The sequence below is a fragment of the Microcaecilia unicolor genome, chromosome 2 (assembly GCF_901765095.1).
Source record: "Microcaecilia unicolor chromosome 2, aMicUni1.1, whole genome shotgun sequence".
Taxonomy (NCBI): Eukaryota; Metazoa; Chordata; class Amphibia; order Gymnophiona; family Siphonopidae; genus Microcaecilia; species Microcaecilia unicolor.
The window spans coordinates 238,519,432-238,544,258 of record NC_044032.1 but is presented as its reverse complement, the minus strand read 5'-3'; the positions used below and the strand labels follow the sequence as shown (position 1 = coordinate 238,544,258).

Genomic DNA, 24,827 nt, shown 5'->3' with positions numbered 1-24,827 from the left:
GCTTGGTGCCAGGTAAGACGTTTGTTCTTATTGTATGTGGTGCTGTGTGTGGCTGGGTTGTCCTTCTGGTTCCTTCAAATGCCTTTAGACCTCCCGCTTTTCTTTCCTCCTGCTAGTATAGAGCCAGTGTAGCTATATAGAAGCTTTGAAGGTGGTTAATTTAACTGAATAATTTGGCCAAATACTTTTCCTTGCACTTCTACTTCCATCTCACAGCTGGAAATGTTTCTGTTCTAATCTCAGTGTTTCACTCTCAGGGTTGGTTTCGGGGGCATTCCCTTCTTTCCAGTCTGGAGGATCCTGGATGGAGCCACTCCCTCGTTCTTGGTTGAGGGGCTCCTCCTTGGTCTGTCCCCTCACTATGTAAATTGTACTAAAGCCTTATTGCTACTGACTTTGAATCTAGATTGCTTTAGCAACTTCTCGTCGTCAAACTGTCCTCCACTTATTCAAAAATATTTTTTTACCACATAACACAAGCAACAACAGCCAAGAATAGACATTGCCCATTCTCCACTGCAATACTCAAACAGCCCATTACACAGGACCGTTAATGCACGCGCCACACTGAATTTCTAGTGTCAACAGTCGGGCGCGCGCATGCAAGCAGCCACTGGAGCCAAGTTCCAGACCGAGCCAAACACCGCCGGCTAATCTCTGTGCGGCGCCCGCCACCCCTCGTGGCCAATGGGAACCTCTCTTCCGGGTCGGGTTTGCTGAAGCGTGTGCGCGAGCTCAGAAGAAGACCAGGCCGGGGAGGCGGAGCTGCAGCGGCCACCGGCAGAGAATGGGAGAGATCGGCGGTTTGGGAAGGGAAGGGAAGGGGCGGGGCGTGGTTGTCATCGGTGATGAAGTCACATCCACAATCTAATAGCCGTGCAGAGTGTCACTGTCTCCGACGTGTCTGGATTCCCAGTGAGTGGTGGAGGAGGAGGAGGCGGAGAGAGTCAGAGAGCGAGCGCACGCTTCCAACACGGAGGTAACCCCCAGCTCCCCCGTACCCCCATGGGCATTGACATTGGCAAGTCGACGCTCCACAGGCAGTTACCCAACTGTCCCCCTCCGCTGGTGCCAAGAGGGACTTTCATGTGACTGATCACAAACATTGTGCTGAACCTCGGCAGCAGCTCCAGATAACTGGCTGCCACAGACGATACTAAATACAGCTAATCGTTAAAAATAATTAGATAAGCTTGTGGCAGCCTTCTGTACCCGTCGAGGTTCCAGTGTGCTTGCTGTGGTTTTCAGCAGCCTCCAGCATTAACCCCTGAGAGAGTTCATGCGTATCTGATGTACCTGAGGCTCTGGCAAAAATCAGCGGCTCGCCCACCTATTGCCTGTGCAAAGCCTCCAGCGCAGCTTGGAAATGTGCTAGACGGGGTAGGCGAGAGATGCATACCACACACACGACATTGCTGAGATGCAGATATTGCCTCTTCTTCCATCACCAAGTTGTTTTATGGAGATCGGGGAGAGCATATTTATGGCTGAACTTTCTCCCTCTCCCCTTGCTCACTATCTTGCGCTTCGCGGCAGGTTTGAAGCTGTGGCTTGTGTTGGTCTCCAGTTTAAAATGTTAAATGGCTTATATGTGGGCAGTGCTTTTACAGTCATGTTGAATTTACTATTTACATGCCATTTCTAATTTCGAAAAACGAGCGACTTTCAGAAGCAGTTTTTTCTAAAATTTGAAAGATTGTGGGGCTTTGTTATTATAGCTGTTAAAAACTGGATATATGGCTTCTTTTTTTTTTTTTTTTTTTTTTTTGGGGGGGGGGGGGGTTACAGATTTTTGAAATGTGCTGTGTAACCTCCTGCAAGTTGTGTACAGTACTTCCATGCTATATTTTCCGGATACACACAGCCCCCTCTTGAGCCCGGGGATTCTGATTGGTTGCAGATTATTTGTTGCTACTTTCCCCCTCTAAATGTGTACGAAAGGTGGAGATTAGACGGGCCAGTCAGGGCAGCTGGGAGGCCATGATCCGGATCATAATAATCTCCTAGTCTGCCAGTCATCGCCAAGGTTTGCAGGTTGTCTGATGGTACAGGGTAGACAGCCGCCCAGCGCCAGAGACATAGGGAGAGCTGGCACTGTTCAATCCTATTGCATTGGTAAAGCTGACCTAAGAAGCGCTGTTTTATTCATTTTAAATCATTTTGTTTTTCTTAATAGTAATGTATGCTTTAAGCTGCTGGAGATCCCAGTGCACTTTTCATAATACAGATCTTGTGAGGTATCGTCAAGAGAAATGAGGGAAAAAGCTAACGTGTACAAATCATGTATGCCCCCTCCCCCACTATTCCTCTTTTTAGTCAGATCTGCTCTATTTTCTGCTTGTTATAGCTTATGTCTCTATTTGTGTAACCTTTACAGTCGGGTTGTATGCGTTTCCGGTTCTTTTCCTTTCTGTGCTACTAGATCTAAAATACTATTGATTGTTTGGCAACAATCCGACGTTTCGTGCTTGAAGTTTTGGGCGTATGGTGAAAAGTTCGGTACCATATGCATTTTTATAATGACGGGGAATATATAATTAAAAATGTTTATTGTGTGTTGAGAGAGAAAATGTAGTAGGATGGCAGCAGGCCTGCTAGTAGCTGTGTGAGCGCTGATGCCTGTGCCGAGTTTTATGATAGAAATAGAGCGAGGGAGAGACGAGAACCAGGAAGTCATAGAGTGAAACACAGACATGTTTGATCATTATGACATGACGGAGGGAAGGGGGAGAATAAATCGGGCCTACACATTTTTTCAGCCAAATACTACGTACAGCAGAGTCCTGTTTCTTTGGCTTCTATATATCGGGTACATTGCGCCCTTAAAACCGATCTCTCTCTTGCCTGGAGGAGATAGCTATAACGTTCGGGGTCCGATCGATTGTATGGAAAAACTTTCGAGAGAAAAATATGGCTCTTACTGTACAATGCCTCTTGGCTGCGGCAGGCTCTCTTTAGTTATTTTAGTGGAAGAAATGCTGCAGGGAGGTGCTGGCTCCTAAGTTCGGCCTACCGATTTCTAAAGTGTAAAAATTCCGGATCTTTTGCTGACGTAGACAGGGTTTCTCGTGCACTGCTTTGCCTTCCAGTTTTGCTGAAACTCACGGGAAAGTAGTGCATAGCGGCGTCATGTCTTGAATTTTGATGCTTTCAAGCACACAGGAAAGCAAATGGTGGTCTGTATTTGTCTGTTAAACTATTTTAGAAGTCCGATATGGTGTCAAAATGTGTTCCCTAACTTCTGCGGCTCTTCGTTCAGTACTCTTCATAATAATAATAATAATAATCTAGCTGTTTAGGAAATGTGAATTGTTTAGTGATGAATTTACTTTATTATAGACTGTTAGTTTTTTTTTTTTTTTTTTTTTTGCGAGGGAGGCACTTTTTCTTAGGTGATCTCATACTTTGTTAAATTCGATTTTCTGAGTGTCTAGATTTGTTGAACAAAAGGATATGTTTTATGTAATAACCGTTGCTCATTTTTTTAAAGGGTTTCACTTTTTACCTTTGCTATCCAAAACCCAAATAGTAAACGGTTTCTGTCACTTTGCTTCTCAAAAAATCTTAAGGTGATTAGCAGTTAGCAATCCAGAAAGCTTTAATAAAACAAACAAAAACGGAGCATAGATTTGATCACTTATACTGAAGCCATAGGTTTCAGAGATTGTTCAAAATGACCAAAATTACAAAGAGTATTCATTTTGTGTGTACTTTGGCAGATTATTTCAAAGATGAGGTAGAGAGTTTAGTGCAATTATCTTTAAACATTAAGGATTCTTTAATATGCATCTGATCTTATGTTCAGAGTGGTGAAATGGCTTTATTTAATTGTGGCATATTGTGTCTTTTATTTAAACATAGGAATTTTGGAAGAACCAGTCAAGTTACATACTTAACTGTGTTTTAGTCTGGTACTGGCATTCCCTATTATCTCAAAATATTAAGCAGAACCTAAATAAGTCTTTAAGGAATTCCTCAGTAGTTGCAGAATAATAGGGAAAACTAGTGAATATAGCTCTTTCAGTGTAGCACAAGACTTTCAGTCTTGTAGTATAATAGTTACATGTAAGGAGGTGGAGCAGCTGGAGATGTGTGCATTTGGAGCATTGGTATGCTAATAAAGGCACACTTTCTCTTCAGGAGTTTAATTGCTCTTTTATTCCCACTGGCTCTGGTCATTCTTTTTCACAAGTCATTTTGTTGTTGAGAAAAAGTGATGTATCAGAGGGGTCATGATTCTACACACTGTTTTTATGCCTGTGTTTAATATTTTAGCAGCTTGAGGTATAAGATTGTATCAATAATGAGCACATTAAAAAATCCAGCGCATGTATATCATTTAATGTATTTGTTTCACAGAGGGTAAGGGCAGTGCTTCATTAAATACAGTGTTTCTTGAGCAGGCACATCACTCACTAGGATTGACATTACTCTGATATTTCACAGGAAATATGTGGAGTATTTTCAAAGATCTCAGATCTTTTGTTATTTTCTAAAGTGGTTTTGAGCATTTTATGTCAGGTTTGAATAGGGCTTTGACCAACAGCTGAGACTTGGAGATAGACAAGACTAAGGTCCTCCTGCTGATATTTTTTGTTAGGCTAATGGTCAAATTGTCACATTCCTTTTGTAGTGAAATATAATTGAATTTAATTACAGATATCAGAAAAAGCTGGAAAGATTCAGTTTTTTTTTAATTGGACTAAAAACTCAAAAAAGGCACAGTCTAGAAAGTGTGAATGCATTTTTCCCCTTAGTTATTTTTTTTACCCTGCTTTATTATTATTATTATTATTTTAACAAATAAAACATTGTCTATAACCTGTAAGTGCATATTTATATGTTGGGTCTGTGAGTGCTTTCTAGGAACTGTGGGACCACTGGGACTGTGGCTCCAGTAACCTAGAAATCACTGGGGATAATTTGAGAGCGGGAGACTCACCCAGAGGCAGTTGTGTCCCAGTCGGTGGGAGGAGGGTGCTAGTGTAGAGCACTAGCAGCAGGTGGAGCTGAGCTGTGCTGAGGATAGACCCTCCTAAGTGGCCTAGGGGTAACCCCACGTGGGTGGCTAGACGTTTTGTGACAGTAGGTACTTTTGAATTACCTGCTCACTTCCATCCACATGTCCATTCATATCTTTTTTAAAATTGTTTTTGTTTCATCTTTATTCATTATTAACCAATGAAAAAAACAAACCAACTATACAAAATACGTAAACCTTCTGACCACCTACTCCCAACCCCTCCCTCAAAGTATGTACCACCCCCACCCCTCTAACCTACGAAACGGAAATTACAAGAGAGAGCAGAAGAATGAACCACTGGTATAACCTAGGAACAAGTAAACTAAGGGAAAGGAGACAAGTAAACAGTAGAAGAGGGAATACAATGCATCTCCGAGTCCATCGGTTCTCAACAGCCAAAGGCACGGGCTCCCACCACTGTTAATATTGGTGTTTCTATCCTCTCAGAGAGGACATAATTTTATCACAGCGCCTCAGCTCCCCACATACCGCAGACCAACTTTCCACAGAAGGAGCCACAGTCGCCCTCCAAAAGCGGAACAATGTCATCTTAGCTGCCAGGAGCAACATCAGCACTAAGTGGCCCACCTCAGGAGGTGGAAGATCAGCATCAAGCACCCCCATCAAACAGATCTTTGGGTTATCTCTCCAGGCCAATCCAGTCAGTGACATAACTCCAAATTTTGTACCAAAATAACTTAACATGAGGACAGTTCCACCACGTATGCTCAATCTCCATGCATACCACATTTTCTCTAAGACATAACCCCCATATTAGAACGCTAAGAAATTTGTGCCCAATACAGAGGAGTCCGATATAAATGCTGCCTTAGCTGGTATTGAATCTGTTTATATGCAGCCACCGGGATCATCTAATCCTATATAATAATTCTCACCTGCAACGTTCTATTCTTGCTGCCTCAGACCGTGGCTCCTTCGGAGTTGGTCTGCTAGGCTCCGTAGATCGCTGACGTCACTGGACCCATTATGACGAGATCACGGAGTGAAAAAAAAAACCCCTCACAGCTGATCCAAGCCCCCCAACTGCCGGTACCCTCCCCCCTCCGACTCTGGCTCCGCCCATCCCCCTCCGTGCTTGTCGACCCACCCCCCTCCAAAATCGACACTCCCGTCCGCCCCGTACCCCTCTGACTCACATACACACACAATGTCAGTCACAGACGTGCACAAACTTCCTGGCGATGCCTCCATCCATGCTGCTATGCTCCCCACTCCTGACTGGCCCGCCGATCCACCTCTGTGCATGTCGCTCCCCCCTCCTCTGCGGAAGGGAAAATGCTCAACTTGAACGTGGGGGTCCTGGGTCACATCGGCAGCGGGAAGACGTCGCTGGCTTGGCCTCTGAGCACGACCGCATCCACGGCGGCCTTCGACAAGAACCCGCAGAGCTGTGAGCGGGGCATCACCCTGGACCTGGGGTTCTTCGCGGTGCCTGTACCCCAACACCTGGGCGCCAGCAGCAACCACACGCTGCAGTTCACGCTGGTGGACTGTCCGGCCCATGCGTCTCTTATCAGTAACATTATCGGAGGTAGGAGCGGGAGGGCCCTGGGGCCTAGACCTGACCTAACTGGTGCTATTCACCTGAGCTCCACAGACAGGCTGATAAGATGCATCAGTATCAGCCTGTTCGGTCGACCCGGATGAGCTGCTCACATTTTTCTAGGATATGCACAGGGAGGGGAATACTTTCCACCTACGTTCATTGGGGATGTTTCTGAAAAGTTGACTGCAGTTTTGGATGTAAGTGCGTTGGAGGGCTAGGTTTGCCTCCTAATTTATGTCAGACCAAGAACAGTGATCCAGCTCTGGTTTTGTCCCATGTGCGGAAATGCGGGTTTAAACTTATTTGGGAAATTAGAATTTCAAGAATGCAATGGGGGAGGCAAACCAGCATAACGTTACTCTCTTTGAGTTAACTGTGGCGAGGTGACAACCCTATGACTATCACATACTCTTTGCCTGTCTAATACAATAGAGGAGAGTCTTTTTTTTGGGGGGGGAGGGGGCGCAAACTCCAGTCTTGCCCGCAGGGTCCAGCATTAGATCCTTATTCTCAGTCCCTGTGTTATCTCTGAGCACCCTTTTATCTATCCTAATGTCAGCCCCCTTCTGTCACACCCACTGTCTGCCAGTTTGTCATCTCAAACCTCACATTCAGCCCCTATATCAGACCTATCTTCAAGCCTTATCCCCTTTCTGCCACCTGCCCCACATACTAAGTCGGCCACACACACACACACACACACACACTCTGTCACAGTCTATCTCTCTCTCACTCACACACACACAGTCTCTCTCTCTCACACAGTCTCACACACACACAGTCTCTCTCTCTCACACAGTCTCACACACACACAGTCTCTCTCTCTCACACAGTCTCACACACACACAGTCTCTCTCTCTCACACAGTCTCACACACACACAGTCTCTCTCTCTCACACAGTCTCACACACACACAGTCTCTCTCTCTCACACAGTCTCACACACACACAGTCTCTCTCTCTCACACAGTCTCACACACACACACTCACTCACTCTGTCACAGTCTCACACACACACACTCACTCACTCTGTCACAGTCTCTCTCTCTCACACAGTCTCACACACACACACACTCACTCTGTCACAGTCTATCTCTCTCTCACACACACACACACACACACACACACACACACACACAGTCTCTCTCTCTCACACAGTCTCACACACACACACTCACTCTGTCACAGTCTATCTCTCTCTCACACAGTCTCACACACACTCACACACACGCACATTCACTCTCTCACAAACAGTCACTGTCAAACACACTCTGTCAAACATACACACTCAAAGGAAAACCTTGCTAGCGCCCGTTCCATTTCTTACAGAAACGGGTCTTTTTTACTAGTAGTATATAAATGTGCTCTATGCCAGTACGCCTCTCCCTTAACCTCCCCAAACCAAGCTTCCTAGGTAGCCACATGAGATAAACTGGCAGAACAATGCAACAGAAGCAGACTAGCATATACGTTGGTAATTTCCTTATGTCTCCACTCTTAAAGAGGGCCACTTCCAAATCAGTAGGTAAATGATGCAGATTTGTTAATGCACCTTGCCCCCGCAATGACTCTCTTAATTGGAAATAATGAAAGAAGGAAATCCTGGAAGCTAAAACCTCTTGTAGTTGTTTATGAGAAAGCAGTAAACCCTGCACAAACAAATCCGTACATCGGACAAAAACACAAAGATTCCATTGTCTATAACAAAGTCCGGAAATAGGCGTAGTAAAGGGACTATGTTTCCGCAGCCTGCTTTACAGATGAAATAGACTGGTAAGCCCCATATCTTTTTGGTATGTATGCTATTCCCTCTGTAAGGGCTGCAGAAACAAATGGCACCCTCTCTCCGCTGCTTGAAACTTCTCCAAGGGTACCCAATAATTATGCTCGGGACAAGCAGAATAGTCTTGCAGAGCCCGAAGAATTGGAGCCTGAAAAAGGAGAGGGAAACCCAGCTCCTCAACTGTGGTGTTAAAACAGCAAGGCCTCGGTCTTGTCTGCATTCATTTTAGAACCATAATGTGAAGTGAGATATCTCCACTAAGAGAGGATGGAGAGAAACTTGGGGTCCCTAGTAAACAGAAGCGTGCCATTAGCAAACAGCAAGATTTTGTGGACACTTGCCCACTGCAGTAGGAGTGATAGCTGAGTTTCTACAAATGGCTGTAGCCAAAGGCTCTATCACCAGGGCAAACAGGAGTGGAGACATGGGACAGCCCTGTCGCACACCCCTGTGCAAGAAAAAATTACTAGGTTAAACCCCATTACCTATAATCTGGCTACAAGTCCTGTTGTAAAGACTCCTAACCCACTTCCCAAAACTGCCACCCAAGCCCATAATGACCAGCATCTGAAAAAGCACGGCACAGAGAGGGTCCAAAGTACAGAACAGCATCCAAATAGCAAAAGAAAGCACCAAGAACCTTCAAAATCGGGACAAAGTATCATCACATAACTTGGATAACAGTCTTCCAAAAATTCCCGACTTGGGCCGTGTTTCGGTGCACAGTGCCCGCATCAAGGGTCGTAGAAGTTGTAGTGACTCACTAACTTAAGCACAAAGGGACTATTTTTTTTATTCTAACATATGTGCAAAGGAGCAAGTTTCGCTACTGCACATTCAGTGGAGCTTTCTTTTGCTATTCAGCATCTGAAAAAGGATAGGCCATTCCATGTGGTCAAAAGCTTTTTCTGCGTCTACCGCCATGGCTGCTGCCAGGATCTTAGACTACTGAAGGAAATCTATGATATCAATAGCCCTGCGAACATGGTCTCTCAACAATTGGCCCTTCACAAATCCTGTCAGATCAGCCCCCACTAATTTGGGCAACAGAATCTCAAGTCGGGAGGCTAGAATCTTAGCAAACACCTTTATATCAGCATTCAACAGTGCAATAGGCCTATAACTGGAACACTGAGTGGGGTAACACAACCACCTGTGCCCTATACATAGAAGCTGGCAACTGTTGCACACCAAATACAGCATTCTCCGAGGACAAGCAGGCTGCTTGTTCTCACTGATGGGTGACGTCCACGGCAGCCCCTCCAATCGGAACACTTTACTAGCAAAGGCCTTTGCTAGTCCTCGCGCGCTCATGCGCACCGCGCACGCGCGGCCGTCTTCCCGCCCGAACCGGCTCGTGTTCGTCAGTCTTCTTTTGTCCGCGCTCGGTACGGTCGTGTTTTCGCCGTGTCGTGCCCCGCAAAGTCGACCTCGCGCGTTCGTGTTGTTTAAAAAAAAAATAAATAAATAAAAACCATTCTGTGCGTGGAAAGAGACTCTTCAGTCTCTTTTTCCCCCGCTATTTCCAGCTTTTTCGCCCCGGTAAGTTTTCTTTCGTCGTCGGGGTAGGCCGCTTTTAGGCCTCGAGTCGAAGTTTTCTTCCCCTTGTTTTTCGGGTGCCTTTTCCGCCATTTCGACTTTTGATCTCGCCGGCGTGATTTTTCCGCCCATGACATTGAAGTCTCCCAGCGGCTTCAAGAAGTGCACCCAGTGCGCCCGGGTCATCTCGCTCACTGACAGGCACGCGTCGTGTCTTCAGTGCTTGGGGGCTGGGCACCGCCTGCAGGCCTGTAGTCTGTGTTCCCTTTTGCAAAAGCGGACTCAGGTAGTGAGATTGGCCCAGTGGAACGTTTTGTTCTCGGGCTCTTCGTCGACATCGGCACCGGGGGTATCGAGTGCATCGACGTCTTCAGCGTCCAGAGCTTCATCCTCGGCTGCCAGTGCATCGAGGCATCGGCCCTCTGCATCGGCGCTGAGACATCGGAGAGCTGCATCGACGTCGGTGGTACCGGGACCTCGTCGGCTGATGTCGTCGGACGGTGGTGCTTCGTCTGGAGTGCAGGTGAGGGCTGTCCATTCCCCTGCTGGTGGCGGTGAGCCTTCGGGTGGGTCTCCCCCTACCCTGAGGGCTCCTGCGGTACAGCCCCCCCGAGACCGACCTCCTTCGGCCTCGGCCCCGAGGAAGCGACGGTTGAATTCTACGTCCTCCTCGTCGGTGCCGAGAAGCTCCGGTGACATGCTTCGTTCCAAGAAGTCGAAGAAGCATCGTCATCGGTCTCCTTCCCGTGTCGGCACCGAGAGCTCTGGGTCGCCGAGGGAGTCGGCACCCAGTAGGCATCGGCACCGAGAGGACCGCTCACCCTCTGTCCAGGAGGTGTCGATGCGCTCCGCTCTGGACAGCCCGGAACAGCCTCCACGCCCGGAACAGGTTCTGACGTCGACGCCTGCATCGACATCCATGCCTTTCTCTGCAGCCGCTCTGAACGAGAGCCTCCGGGCCGTTCTCCCAGAGATTCTGGGAGAGCTGTTGCGCCCTACCCCTCCGGTACCGGCGGTGCTTGCGCCACCGGTACCGTCGAGCGTGACGCCGGCTGGTCCATCGCCCGAGGTGAGGTCTCCGGCGTCGGTGCCGCGTGCGGTACCGGCTGCCGTCGCCTCCCAGGAAGGCTCCCCGACTACGTCGGCGGAGGGAGCTTCGCCGATGCGGGCGAGGGAGTCTACCTCTCGACGCCCCCATCGTGGACGTGGCTCCACAGAGTCGAGTCGGGCGAGGTTGCAGACACAGGTCCGTGAACTTGTGTCTGACACCGAGGGTGAGGCCTCGTGGGAAGAGGAAGAAGACCCCAGATATTTCTCTGACGAGGAGTCTGAAGGTCTTCCTTCCGATCCCACTCCCTCTCCTGAGAGACAGCTTTCTCCTCCCGAGAGTCTGTCTTTTGCTTCCTTTGTCCGGGAGATGTCTACGGCCATCCCCTTCCCGGTGGTTGTGGAGGACGAGCCCAGGGCTGAAATGTTTGAGCTCCTGGACTATCCTTCTCCACCTAAGGAAGCGTCCACTGTACCCATGCACCATGTCCTAAAAAAGACATTGCTGGCGAACTGGACCAAACCTCTAACTAATCCCCACATTCCCAAGAAGATCGAGTCCCAGTACCGGATCCATGGGGACCCAGAGCTGATGCGCACTCAGTTGCCTCATGACTCTGGAGTTGTGGATTTGGCCCTAAAGAAGGCTAAGAGTTCTAGGGAGCATGCTTCGGCGCCCCCGGGCAAGGACTCTAGAACCTTAGACTCCTTTGGGAGGAAGGCCTACCATTCTTCTATTCTCGTGGCCAAAATTCAGTCCTACCAGCTCTACACGAGCATACACATGCGGAACAATGTGCGGCAGTTGGCGGGCTTGGTGGATGCGCTCCCCCCTGAGCAAGCCAAGCCTTTTCAGGAGGTGGTCAGGCAGCTGAAGGCGTGCAGAAAATTCCTGGCCAGAGGGGTGTATGACACCTTTGATGTTGCGTCCAGGGCCGCTGCTCAAGGTGTGGTGATGCGCAGACTCTCATGGCTGCGTGCCTCCGACCTGGAGAATAGAATCCAGCAGCGGATTGCGGACTCGCCTTGCCGTGCGGATAATATTTTTAGAGAGAAAGTCGAACAGGTGGTAGAGCAGCTCCACCAGCGGGACACCGCATTCGACAAGTTCTCCCGCCGGCAGCCTTCAGCATCTACCTCTACAGGTGGAAGATTTTTCGGGGGAAGGAAGACTGTTCCCTACTCTTCTGGCAAGCGTAGGTACAATCCTCCTTCTCGACAGCCTGCGGCCCAGGCTAAGCCCCAGCGCGCTCGCTCTCGTCAGCAGCGTGCGCCTCAGCAAGGCCCCTCGGCTCCCCAGCAAAAGCAAGGGACGGGCTTTTGACTGGCTCCAGCAGAGCATAGCCGACATCCAAGTGTCAGTGCCGGGCGACCTGCCAGTCGGAGGGAGGTTGAAAGCTTTTCACCAAAGGTGGCCTCTCATAACCTCCGATCAGTGGGTTCTCCAAATATTCCGGCAAGGATACACCCTCAATTTGGCCTCAAAACCTCCAAATTGTCCACCGGGAGCTCAGTCTTACAGCTTCCAGCACAAGCAGGTACTTGCAGAGGAACTCTCCGCCCTTCTCAGCGCCAATGCGGTCGAGCCCGTGCCATCCGGGCAAGAAGGGCTGGGATTCTATTCCAGGTACTTCCTTGTGGAAAAGAAAACAGGGGGGATGCGTCCCATCCTAGACCTAAGGGCCCTGAACAAATATCTGGTCAAAGAAAAGTTCAGGATGCTTTCCCTGGGCACCCTTCTCCCCATGATTCAGGAAAACGATTGGCTATGCTCTCTGGACTTAAAGGATGCCTACACACACATCCCGATACTGCCAGCTCACAGGTAGTATCTGCGATTTCAGCTGGGCACACGTCACTTCCAGTACTGTGTGCTACCCTTTGGGCTCGCCTCTGCGCCCAGGGTGTTCACAAAGTGCTTGGCTGTAGTAGCAGCGGTACTTCGCAGGCTGTGGGTGCACGTGTTCCCATATCTCGACGATTGGCTGGTGAAGAACACATCCGAGGCAGGAGCCCTGCAGTCCATGCAGATGACTATTCGCCTCCTGGAGCTACTGGGGTTTGTGATAAATTATCCAAAGTCCCATCTTCTCCCAGTGCAGAAACTCGAATTCATAGGAGCTCTGCTGGATTCTCGGACGGCTCGCGCCTATCTCCCAGAGGCGAGAGCCAACAACTTGTTGTCCCTCGTCTCGCGGGTGCGAGCGTCACAGCAGATCACAGCTCGGCAGATGTTGAGATTGCTGGGCCACATGGCCTCCACAGTCCATGTGACTCCCATGGCCCGCCTTCACATGAGATCTGCTCAATGGACCCTAGCTTCCCAGTGGTTTCAGGCTGCTGGGGATCTAGAAGACGTGATCCACCTGTCCACGAGTTTTCTCAAATCCCTGTATTGGTGGACGATTTGGTCCAATTTGACTCTGGGACGTCCTTTCCAAATTCCTCAGCCACAAAAAGTGCTGACCACGGATGCGTCTCTCCTGGGATGGGGAGCTCATGTCGATGGGCTTCACACCCAAGGAAGCTGGTCCCTCCAGGAACGCGATCTGCAGTTCAATCTTCTGGAGTTGCGAGCGATCTGGAACGCTCTGAAGGCTTTCAGAGATCGGCTGTCCCACCAAATTATCCAAATTCAGACAGACAACCAGGTTGCCATGTACTACGTCAACAAGCAGGGGGGCACCGGATCTCGCCCCCTGTGTCAGGAAGCCGTCAGCATGTGGCTCTGGGCTCGCCGTCACGGCATGGTGCTCCAAGCCACATATCTGGCAGGCGTAAACAACAGTCTGGCCGACAGGTTGAGCAGGATTATGCAACCTCACGAGTGGTCGCTCAATTCCCGTGTAGTGCGACAGATCTTCCAGGTGTGGGGCACCCCTTTGGTAGATCTCTTCGCATCTCGAGCCAACCACAAAGTCCCTCAGTTCTGTTCCAGGCTTCAGGCCCACGGCAGACTGGCATCGGATGCCTTCCTCCTGGACTGGGGGGAGGGTCTGCTGTATGCTTATCCTCCCATACCTCTGGTGGGGAAGACTTTGTTGAAACTCAAGCAAGACCGAGGCACCATGATTCTGATTGCTCCTTTTTGGCCGAGTCAGATCTGGTTCCCTCTTCTTCTGGAGTTGTCCTCCGAAGAACCGTGGAGATTGGAGTGTTTTCCGACCCTCATCACGCAGGACGAAGGGGCGCTTCTGCATCCCAACCTCCGGTCTCTGGCTCTCACGGCCTGGATGTTGAGAGCGTAGACTTTGCCTCTTTGGGTCTGTCAGAGGGTGTCTCCCGCATCTTGCTTGCTTCCAGGAAAGATACCACTAAGAGGAGTTACTTCTTTCTATGGAGGAGGTTTGCCGTCTGGTGTGACAGCAAGGCCTTAGATCCTCGCTCTTGTCCTACACAGACCCTGCTTGAATACCTTCTGCACTTGTCTGAGTCTGGTCTCAAGACCAACTCTGTAAGGGTTCACCTTAGTGCAATCAGTGCATACCATTACCGTGTGGAAGGTAAGCCGATCTCAGGACAGCCTTTAGTTGTTCGCTTCATGAGAGGTTTGCTTTTGTCAAAGCCCCCCGTCAAACCTCCTACAGTGTCATGGGATCTCAATGTCGTTCTCACCCAGCTGATGAAACCTCCTTTTGAGCCACTGAATTCCTGCCATCTGAAGTACTTGACCTGGAAGGTAATTTTCTTGGTGGCAGTTACTTCAGCTCGTAGAGTCAGTGAGCTTCAGGCCCTGGTAGCCCAGGCCCCTTACACCAAATTTCATCATAACAGAGTAGTCCTCCGCACTAACCCTAAGTTTTTGCCAAAGGTTGTGTCGGAGTTCCATCTGAACCAGTCAATTGTCTTGCCAACATTCTTTCCCCGTCCTCATTCCTGCCCTGCTGAACGTCAGCTGCACACATTGGACTGCAAGAGAGCATTGGCCTTCTACCTGGAGCGGACACAGCCCAACAGACAGTCCGCCCAATTGTTTGTTTCTTTTGATCCCAATAGGAGGGGAGTGGCTGTGGGGAAACGCACCATATCCAATTGGCTAGCAGATTGCATTTCCTTCACTTACGCCCAGGCTGGGCTGGCTCTTGAGGGTCATGTCACGGCTCATAATGTTAGAGCCATGGCAGCGTCGGTAGCCCACTTGAAGTCAGCCTCTATTGAAGAAATTTGCAAAGCTGCGACGTGGTCATCTGTCCACACATTCACATCTCATTACTGCCTGCAGCAGGATACCCGACGCGACAGTCGGTTCGGGCAGTCAGTTCTTCAGAACCTGTTTGGGCTTTAGGATCCAACTCCACCCCCCGAGGGCCCTGTTTGTTCTGTTCCAGGCTGCACTCTCAGTTGGTAAATTTTTTAGGTCAATCTCAGTTATGTCCTCGCCGTTGCGAGGCCCAATTGACCATGGTTGTTGTTTTGAGTGAGCCTGGGGGCTAGGGATACCCCATCAGTGAGAACAAGCAGCCTGCTTGTCCTCGGAGAAAGCGAATGCTACATACCTGTAGAAGGTATTCTCCGAGGACAGCAGGCTGATTGTTCTCACAAACCCGCCCGCCTCCCCTTTGGAGTTGTGTCTTCCCTTGCTTTGTTTTGCTACTTATGGGACTGACGAACACGAGCCGGTTCGGGCGGGAAGACGGCGCGCGAGGACTAGCAAAGGCCTTTGCTAGTAAAGTGTTCCGATTGGAGGGGCTGCCGTGGACGTCACCCATCAGTGAGAACAATCAGCCTGCTGTCCTCGGAGAATACCTTCTACAGGTATGTAGCATTCGCTTTAAATACTTTCGCCAAAACAGGTGCCAGTGGGGTCTGTGTGATTTTATAGAATTCTAACGGAAACATCCTCCCCTGGGGCCATTCACTTAATAGCATCGAGTACCTCTGACTCTTGGATATTTCTGTCCAACCACTGTTGATCCCCTGCAGAAAGGCAAGGCAAATGCAGAGAGGCAAGGTAATTATGCATCCCGGTTTCTGAAGAGATTACCTCTGCAGTGTACAGCTTTTCATAAAACTTAACAAAATTCCTCTGCAGTACCAGAATTAGTAACCACTTTCCCTCCACGGGGAACCTCCAGATGACTAATCCATATATCACTGTGTTTTTCTGAGTTGCCATGCCAGAAGTTTCCTGGCCTTATTACTCTGCTCCATATATTTTGTGCTTTGGAACATTGCAATAAGTACTCCATATGCTGAGTATCTAATAAGTTAATTCTGTACGCTTACTCTGCAATTGGGCCATTACTTTCCGACCCCTCCCCTGTCTTTTATGTAAATCCTGCAAAGCAGTTATAAGCACAAGTAGCTGCGCTCTATGGGCTACGGGTTTCTATTTGCCTCTTCTGGGATCCCCACTGCATAAGCAACCCCCTAATATAAGCTTTCCCTGCATCCCATAATGTACCCTCTTCAACTTCCCCAGTGTCATTAGTCAGCATATCATCATCTCACCTCTGGCGCATCCAGGCCTGTATGTCTGCATGAAGCAATAAACTGGTATTCGCCCTCCATGCCCTGAGACCCTCCTGATTCTTTTACCAAGAGAAAGAAGCCCTGACACCTGACCATGGTCTGAGATACGGATAAGAGAAATATAAACCTTGGTTCACCGATTTACCTGGTCAGCCAGGCTGAATAAACAGTCTAACCTAGAGTAAGTTTGATGTCTAGCAGAGTAGTTAGGAGTAATCCCTGACTCCAGGATAAGAAGCCCTCCAAACATCTACAAGATTCCAAGTTTGCAAACTTTCTCGCAAGTCTTTGCCCTCCAGAAGTTCTAAACAAGCCCCAGTGCTGGATCTATCCAACCTATCAAAATAACAATCCATATTGCCCCCAATAATGTAAGTACCCACAAAATGGGACAACATTTGATACATAAGCAACTGAAAGAATTGAGTCTTATGTCCTGTTGGAGCATAGACCTTAAGGAAGGAGAGAGCTCTGCATTATCTTTATGTCCGGTAATCTAGAGCCATTGTCCCCAAGAGGATTGTCTTTTTAACAAAAATCACTACTCCCTGAGCCACCCAAAGCACAGAAGACTTGTCCCTATTCTCCCGTAGCCAATTTCAGATCTTCAGGCTCTGTAATCTTAGTTTCCTGTAGCTGTGCAATATCTACTTTAGGAACCCTAAGGTGTTTAAGCATACATTTTCCTTTAATACGACTATTAATGCTACCCACATTCCAGGTAGCTATTTTAAGTGGCCATCAAGAGAGGAAAAATCTATTCTGCCAGATACCAGCACAGTCCATCTCATCCAGCTCCATCTCGGAACCCCACAGCTCTTACCCAGCAATGTAAAATGCTTACCAAAACTCTCTTCCCAGACTTGTACCCAATTCAGCTCCCATCCCTGTCTCCCCTATTTAAACAAACCACCCAACCAACCAACATGCACTCAGACTGCCAAACATACCCCACCCACCCTGAAGCTTCAAGTCCCAAACTCAACCCTTCCCCCCACCCTTCTCCCCATTACCCCCTCCTCTCTCTCTCCCCTGTATCCCATGCACACTTATCTTTGTTCTACCCATCTACCAACCACACAAACCAACCCCTGTTAAAGCACCCCCCCAGTCTGAATACTGTTGGATGGGACTATCCATATTCACCCCCGGCGGAGTAGATGGGGCTGCGGCCTTCCTGCCATCATGTGGCACTTTAGTTGACCGCGCTGCATACATATCTTTAATGGTTGGGCCGACCCGGGACTGAACTTACGCATTTCCCACTGCACACTCAGCAGCTGTGAAGGATCAGCAAACGATGGCAAGCATTTGGTCCCAGTGAAAGGGTCAAAACAACACTTAAATGAGGGGTAGTCTCCAGAGCTTGTTTAGGCACGTCTGCAGTGCATGGCCACCATACTGGAACTCCATTAATTTGTGTCTTCAAAAATTCTATTATATTGGTAAGAAATGACTTTCTTTTGCTAAATTCATTTTGGTCTCTCCTCTTTCTTGTATGTCTCTCAATATTGTTGAGGCATAAAGGCTCTGGCTAGCCTCAGACCAATGTCTTGTTGGCCTGATAGGCTGGAGTGCTGCCTAAGAGTGACCATGTGGTTACGCTCATAGGAGCCAACTTTTCAAAATTATTGGGGGTGCTAAGCCAATGAAAATAACCCCTCCCTGGACACATACATGGAATTTTCTCAATATTGGGGGTGCTCAAGCACCCACAGAGTCGGCTCCAATGGTTACGCTGTACTAAAGATGAGCAAACAGGGCCTTCATGCCTTTTTGTTCTAGTTTCAGAGCTGTTGCCAGCATTAGACAATGTAGATAGTCACCTAGAGGCCAGAGTTGAAGGGCAGCATAAGAACATATGTTCTTCCATTGCTGTCTGAGGCTGCTATTTGCTCCCATTTCTGAATGGCAGAAGAAAAGGAGACGCTGTGGTCCCATGTTCCCACCTTCCCAGTAGGGTTTGACTGAGTTGGAGGGAAAAGGTATGTTGCAGATGCTGGGGTCAAATAGTCAGCACTGCCCTACCCATTTTCCTCCTCCCAAGGCCAGTGGGTGAGCACTGTGGTCCTGTCACTCTCAGGGCCTCTCATCTCTCTTCTACACAGTTCATAGCTGATCTGAATTCATGAAGGAGAGGAGAGGCATAAGTGGTAGGACTGGTCTCCTGTGGCAGAGAGTTAACAGAAAGCCAGCCTCTCAGTCTTGGAGGGAAGGCCAACAGGAGAAGCAGGGAGAACAGCGGGAGCATCTGTCATACTTTTCTGGGCCTTGTGCTCAGAGCTGCTGCTTTGCTCCACAGGAACAGCAAAACTAACTGCAGCTGGTAGGCATGGTTTTACTCTATTCTCCTTTCTGTTCCAGCCCCTGCTACAGTACATGTGGGTTGCTGGGCTCTGAGTAGGTGATGTGAAGGAGTGAGGATGCAGGAATTGGATTGGGGAAGTTGGGTGGGACTCAAGAATTGAGGAGAAGATTAATGGATTGGGGGAGAGTGGAGACTTGGGAATCAGGTGCTGGTGGTAAGGAGAGGAGATATACCGTAGCCATTATCATTAGTGATATTTACCTTATAAGGATAGAACTTTAAATGTTTTTTTTTATTTGTGTGCAATGATATTAGTCTAAATTTTCATGGTAAAATATATTTGTCAAATTTTTATTCATACTAATGCTCTTTTATTTTTCAAGTTAATTGTTTATGTATGGGAGGAGGAGAGACGTAGGGTGTATAATCTTGCACTGGCTCTGCCTAGCTCAGACCTGATACCATGCCCCTGAAGATCCTGATTTGTTCCCAGCAGTCACCTTTTAAATCCCTGTGGATCAGACTGATCCCAGCAGCTTAAAGATTGTGTACTGTACTATGGTTCTGAAATGAAGGACATCATAACGCTGCTGATTCTGTGTTTATAGTATCTGTAAAGTAACCCTGTTCAGATGTTGGTAGTGTCAGTGGAAATTAATCGCAATATTTATGACCTGAACTGGATAATTTCTGAAGTGCTTTGTTGGACAGGAGTTTTATGATTTAATTTTAACAAGGTGAAAATAACCTGTTAATTATTTATGATAATCCTGCTGTATGTACAGAAACCTTGAATTCCTTTTAATCCTTGCCAGACCAGTTCAAATGGGTAATGTCTTTCCTGACAGCAGATAGACGCAAAGTTAAACTGTTTGACTTCTGGTTTCACAAGACTGCACACAAAAGCCAATCAGTATTCTGTGTCTCCAGGAGATGGATGGATGTTATGTTGCAACAATGAAGAACATCTCTTGTGCCACAGGCCCTGGGGGGTCTGCTTCCACAGTGAGAGCCAGGGGTCAGGGTGAAAAATGGATGGCAGTCATATTGTAGCTGATCTTCTCACATGGAGAGCCAGTCTTCATGGGCTACTTTTCTTCCTGTAGCACTGAAGTCCGTTTTGCCCTCTGAATTAAGGGATGCAGAAGTTTTGTACAGTGTGTGTGAGCTATAGGAACTGCTTACAAATCAGAAAAGGGGCAGCAGTAGGATGCCAGAAGGGGCAGAACCTGGTTGAGCCTCAGGACTTGGCCAGGTAAGGACTCACCCAGGTGTGATAGGGGCTCACCCAGGTGTGAAAGTCATAGTGTTGGGCCAGAAGTAACATACCTGGTACCTAGCAAAAACGTTAAGACAGGCACAGGACCTAATTACCTGCAGATGAGGGAAGTAAGGTTTGGATTCTGACTTTCCCTTGATCAGTGCTTGTGACATTGGCAGCCCTCCTGAGTTAAGTTGATGGTGCTTTGGGCTCTCTGCTACAGCACAGAAGTATGACTGGTCATGGTGAAAGGCTTTAATCACATGTGTATTATATTTTGTACAAACAACAGTATCAAATTATATTTCTGAAATCTTATACAGCAGGAGCCTCCCTCCAGCTTGGTAGATTCCCCAGCCTGTTAGTAGGTAGAAAGAGGTAGGCACCCAGAGGAGGAGGAGGTAGTTTGGCTTTCTGGCTCTTCAGGGGAGAGAAGCAGTCTCAGCTCTTGTCTGTCTACTAGACCGTTATAACAGCGGTTCCCAAGCATGTCCTGGGGAATACTCAGTACACCAGAAGATAAAAGTAGTAGGCAATTTATTAAACAATAAAGATAAAAAATCATGTCGGATGTAACACATATTGCCTATGCAAGGCTGCATCAGGGACAGATGACTGTTGAACAAACATGAATTGCAAGAAAAAAAAAATCATAAAAACTGAATTTATATTAAAAACAAAATCTTAAAAATAGAAACATAATTCATCCATATAAAAAAAGGAAAAACATGAATATTAAACACACAGCTGGTAGTTTAAGAACATTAATAATCGAGACTTGCATATGTGCACCTTAACAGGAATTGTATTGACATCTTAGGAAATGTGAATTCAACAGTGAAAGAGGAAACTGATACTCATTCTGATACATAGCAAAGTGTTCTGTTTTGTAATAGTTTTAAAACCAAACCATAGAGTGGTAAAATTGAAATGGGAGAACCAGATATGACTTACCTAGAAGGAATGATTGAAACATACTTCTCTCTAGAACTAATAATAATGGCAAATCTTTAAAAAATGTAAAAAAAATATTAAAATTAAATGCAAGGTTTAAAAAAAACTAGATTAGGATCCAAGATGGCACCTGGAGCAGAAACGCGTTCTTGCTAGCTCCAGACTCCCAGCGAAATTTCTGGCAACTGGGTAGTTCCTCTGACCAGAAATGGGGAAGGGGAAGGCGAGTATGCTCAACTCCACGAGTCGGGCGATTCCCCCCCCCCCCCCCCCACCATGCGCCAGACGACGCTTGAGGAGCTTGGACTGCAGACGCCGGGAGCCCAGGGAAACAACACGAGGGGACCAACGGAAGACCAGGACCATAGTGTGGAGGAAGTGATGCTTTCTCTTACCTCGTTTACAGCACCTCCGAGATCAGGAATAGAACTGGTGGGAACGGTGTTACAGCAAGCTGAGTCGTCCGAAAGTGGGAAAAGTTCAGTAGCTGAGTGTGGAGGACCTGCAGCCATCTCGACTCCTGTGGAAACAGCTTGTGCTGGAAAACAGGTGTGTTTACCCTGTCTACCAGCAATATCACAGAATAGTCCTACCGGAGGGAATGGTGGAGAAATTACACTGGCTGTAATTACCCTAGAAGTATTATGGAACGCAATCCAGGGAATAAATACTACTCTCAAACAGATTTCTAACTCCCTTCAAGGAGAGATGATGGGAATTAAACAAACTCAAGATCAACTATCCGGGAAGATAGAAGAGCAAGCTACCAGGGTTGAAGCTCTAGAACATGAGGTAAAATCTTCTAAAGACTCGATTGTGGCAATAATAAAAGATAACTACCAAATTCACAAGATTGAATACTTAGAAAATCAAGTCAGGAGAAACAATTTACGTTTATTGAACTTTCCTAAGTCCCCCATTATCTCAGCTTTTGAAATGTTGAAAAAATATCATAAGGAACTTTTGGGCATTCCATCTGAAGCTTTCCTTGTCATCAAGCAGATGAAGCCATTACGTATGTAACATAGTAACATAGTAGATGACGACAGAAAAAGACCTGCATGGTCCATCCAGTCTGCCCAAGACAAACTCATATGTGTATACCTTACCTTGAATTTGTACCTGTCCTTTTCAGGGCACAGACCATATAAGTCTGCCCAGCAGTATTTCCCGCCTCCCAACCACCAGTCCCGCCTCCCATCACCGGCTCTGGTACAGACCGTATAAGTCTGCCCTCCCCTATCCTCGCCTCCCAACCACCAACCCCTCTTCCCCCCACCTGCTCTGCCACCCAATTTCTGCTAAGCTTCTGAGGATCCATTCCTTCTGCACAGGATTCCTCTATGCATATCCCACGCATGTTTGAACTCCGTTACCGTTTTCATCTCCACCACCTCCCGCGGGAGGGCATTCCAAGCGTCCACCACCCTCTCTGTGAAAAAATACTTCCTGACATCTTTCCTGAGTCTGCCCCCCTTCAATCTCATTTCATGTCCTCTCGTTCTACCGCCTTCCCATCTCCGGAAAAGATTTGTTTGCGGATTGATACCTTTCAAATATTTGAAAGTCTGTATCATATCACCCCTGTTCCTCCTTTCCTCCAGGGTGTACATGTTCAGGTCAGCAAGCCTCTCTTCATACGTCTTGGAACGCAAATCCCATACCATCCTCGTAGCTTTTCTTTGCACCGCTTCCATTTTTTTAACATCCTTCGCAAGATACGGCCTCCAAAACTGAACACAATACTCCAGGTGGGGCCTCACCAACGTCTTATACAGGGGCATTAAAACCTCCTTTCTTCTGCTGGTCACTCCTCTCTCTATACAGCCTAGCAATCTTCTAGCTACGGCCACCGCCTTGTCGCACTGTTTCATCGCCTTCAGGTCCTCAGATACTATCATCCCAAGATCCCTCTCCCCGTCCGTGCCTATCAGACTCTCCCCGCCTAACACATACGTCTCCCTTGGATTTCTACTCCCTAAGTGCATCACTTTGCATTTCTTCGCATTGAATTTTAATTGCCAAACGTTAGACCATTCTTCTAGCTTCTTCAGATCTTTTTTCATGTTTTCCACTCCCTCCGGGGTGTCCACTCTGTTGGAAATCTTGGTGTCATCCGCAAAAAGGCAAACTTTACCTTGTAACCCTTCGGCAATGTCACTCACAAATATATTGAACAGAATGGGCCCCAGCCACCGATCCCTGAGGCACTCCACTACTCACCTTTCCCTCTTCCGAGCGAACTCCATTCACCACCACCCTCTGGCGTCTGTCCGTCAACCAGTTCCTAATCCAGTTCACCACTTCGGGTCCTATCTTCAGGCCGTCTAGTTTATTTAAGAGCCTCCTGTGGGGAACCGTGTCAAAAGCCTTGCTGAAATCTAAGTAGATTACGTCCATAGCACGTCCTTGATTTAATTCTCCTGTCACCCAGTCAAAGAATTCAATGAGATTCGTTTGGCACGATTTCCCTTTGGTGAAACCATGTTGTCTCGGATCTTGCAACTTATTGGCTTCCAGGAAATTCACTATCCTTTCTTTCAGCATGGCTTCCATTACTTTTCCAATAACCGAAGTGAGGCTTACCGGCCTGTAGTTTCCAGCTTCTTCCCTATCACCACTTTTGTGAAGAGGGATCACCTCCACCGTTCTCCAATCCCTCGGAACCTCTCCCGTCTCCAAGGATTTATTAAACAAGTCTTTAAGAGGACCCGCCAGAACCTCTCTGAGCTCCCTCAGTATTCTGGGGTGGATCCCGTCCGGCCCCATGGCTTTGTCCACCTTTAGCTTTCCAAGTTGTTGATACACACTCTCTTCTGTGAACGGCGCTCTATCCACCTCATTCTCAGGTGTACTTTTGCCAGTCCCTCTCGGTCCTTCGCCAGGGTTTTCTTCAGTGAAAACAGAACAAAAGTATCTATTTAGCAAATTGGCATTTTCGTCATCATTTTCTACATAGCGTTTTGTTGTATCTTTTAATCTCACAATTCCCTTTATAGTCTTTCTCCTTTCACTAATATACCTGAAGAAGTTTTTGTCTCCCCTCCTTACATTTCTAGCCATTTGTTCTTCCGCTTGCGCCTTCGCCAGACGTACCTCTCTCTTGGCTTCTTTCAGTTTCATCCGGTATTCCTCCCCGTGTTCCTCCTCTTGAGATTTTCTATATTTCTGGAACGCTAAATCTTTAATCTTTATTTTCTCAGCCACTTGCTTTGAGAACCATATCGGTTTCCTTTTTCTCTTGCTTTTATTTACTCTCCTTACATAAAGGTCTGTGGCCCTGTTTATTACTTCTTTTAGCCTGGACCACTGTCCTTCCACTTCTCGTATGGGTTGTGTCCATCAACCAGCAAGGGGAGATAGAGAGCACTCAACTTTTCACAGTGTCTCATGGCCAGCTAGCTCCACTGCCTCTTCAATATTCTCTATCTCCCCAAGCAGGGTGGCTGCAGCTTCTTCGAGCTCTATCAAAAATCTGCCTGGGGGTGGCTCCTGGCTTGCCAGTTGTTAGCCGGGGTGTTAGAGGCTATAGCAACTTCACTTTGAAGGCACATAGGTCAGCCCTTTCCCTGTCCTTTCCCACTCAGTGGATGCAGGTACATTGGTTCGCCTTTCCCTGCCTTTTCCACTTATCTGAGCCTCCAGAGTGTTTTTATTTACCTCTTTTTGCCTCTGCTTTCCTCACAGCGTTAATAAATAAATAATTAAAGTCGCGTCACGCTTTAGCGCAGCGATCTTGGAAAAGAGGTTTTTTTTCTTGAGATTCTTCTGCAGGGCCGGAGCTGTGATACTCGGTCTAGTGAGGTAAGAGTGTTTTCTGACTTCTCCGGGGTGGGCCCGCAATCGGGACGTTTTTGGCGTGAACCGCCATTTT

The 24,827-nt window shown here is 47.7% G+C and overlaps 1 protein-coding gene across 5 annotated transcripts in view; it reads left to right on the top strand.

Moving 5' to 3' along the window:
- The first annotated feature begins 881 nt into the window (after nucleotides 1-881).
- SMARCA2 (SWI/SNF related, matrix associated, actin dependent regulator of chromatin, subfamily a, member 2) overlaps nucleotides 882-24,827 on the top strand; it is a 679,721-nt gene continuing 655,775 nt past the window's right edge. For 2 of the 5 annotated variants that reach the window (XM_030193823.1, XM_030193827.1), the window contains exon 1: nucleotides 2,664-2,809. The gene's annotated coding sequence lies outside the window, so the exon portion shown is untranslated. Of the gene's footprint in view, nucleotides 980-1,361; nucleotides 1,381-2,026; nucleotides 2,116-2,663; nucleotides 2,810-24,827 lie in introns of those variants that run through there. The other 3 variants (XM_030193821.1, XM_030193826.1, XM_030193822.1) reach the window with 3 other exon arrangements.